This window comes from Mauremys reevesii, linkage group 1, assembly GCF_016161935.1.
Source record: "Mauremys reevesii isolate NIE-2019 linkage group 1, ASM1616193v1, whole genome shotgun sequence".
NCBI classification, from domain to species: Eukaryota; Metazoa; Chordata; order Testudines; family Geoemydidae; genus Mauremys; species Mauremys reevesii.
Genome location: NC_052623.1, coordinates 202975206 through 202976764, shown reverse-complemented (window position 1 = coordinate 202976764; position 1559 = coordinate 202975206).

Genomic DNA, 1559 nt, shown 5'->3' with positions numbered 1-1559 from the left:
GGTGGCAGCTGCAGCCGCCGGCAGCCCCCTCGCGCCGCCTGAGCCGGCCAGCGGCGCTCCCAGCCCGGGGCGCGCGGCATGCCGGGAAATGTAGTTCCGCCGCCAGCCGCTCCCGCCGCCCAGGGCGCCGCGCCGGACTACAGCCCCCAGCAGCAGCCGCAGGGGCGAGGGCTGCGAGGCACCCGAGAGCGAGGGGGCGGGGCTGCACCGGGGACTTGGGGGCGCGCGGCGCCCCGCTAGCGCCGGGCATGGGGCGAGGGGTGGGTGCAGCGCCCGGCGGGTGCTGCAGGGGTCTGCAGGAGAGGGGCTGCGTAAGAAGGCACGTCCGGTGTCATCCCCGGGGGCGCTCCCTTTGTGCCCAGGAGAGGGGGCTGCAGAGTGCAGTAATCCCCACAGACCCGCCCGGGACAGGGGGGGCTGCAGCGTGGGGGCAGGGTAGGGGTTAATCCCCCAAATACCCATAGTTGCTGCCCAAGCAGGGGGTTGTAGTGTTTACATTAATATTGGTCTCAGCTGCGAGGTGACAACTGGCGTGTGAGCATTCGTCCCCTGAAGACTTGGAGGCTGCGGAAAACCGGCCCTGGAGATCAGATCCAGAGCTTATCCCTGACCAAAACTGATGCCACGCTAACTGAATGGCTCCAACCCTTTGTGGGATGACACTCTCGGAAGTCTACAGCATGGCTTTATAATGTATCTTACAAACAAATCAACTGATCAGAGAAAGCCTGCTGTCAATGACTGTGAATGGTACTGATCTAGCCTGGATGCTGAGAAAAAGCAACTTGTACTTGTTGCTTTATTCAACTGTCCTGTGATTTCCCAGGCACAAGAATTTGGCTGTTAAAATACATAGTTTGTGTCAATCCAGTTTTAATAAAAGTAACTAGTTTTATATCTGAGTTACATAAAAATACTTTGAGGTAATTTTTGAATTCACTGAAAAATTGGATTACTTACTGTTGGCTTAAAAATAACAACTGAATCCATTGGAGCCCTGGGCTGCTTTCTGGGTGAGCTTTGGTGGCCCAAAGGATTAGCTAATTAGGCTAGTAGTATACATTGTCATTATTATTATTATTATTTATTATTTATTATTATTTGTATTTAAGTAGTCCCTACAAACTGTATTGTGCTATGCACTGTATAAACATAGTGAGATACTGTCCCTGCCCTGAAGAGTTCACAATCTGAATATACAAGGCCTGGTCTACACTATGCGTTTAAACCTAATTTAGCAGCGTTAAACCGATTTAACCCTGCACCCGGTATAAAGGACTCTTTAAACCGATTTCTGTACTCCTCCCCGACGAGGGGAATAGCGCTGAAATCAATATTGCCATGTCGAATTAGGGTTAGTGTGGCCACAAATCGACGGTATTGGCCTCCGGGTGGTATCCCACAGTGCACCATTGTGACCACTCTGGAAAGCAATCTGAACTCGGATGCACTAGCCAAGTAGACAGGAAAAGCCACGCAAACTTTTGAATTTCATTTCCTGTTTGCCCAGCGTGGAGCTCTGATCAGCACGGGTGGCGATGCAGTCCCAAATCCAAAAA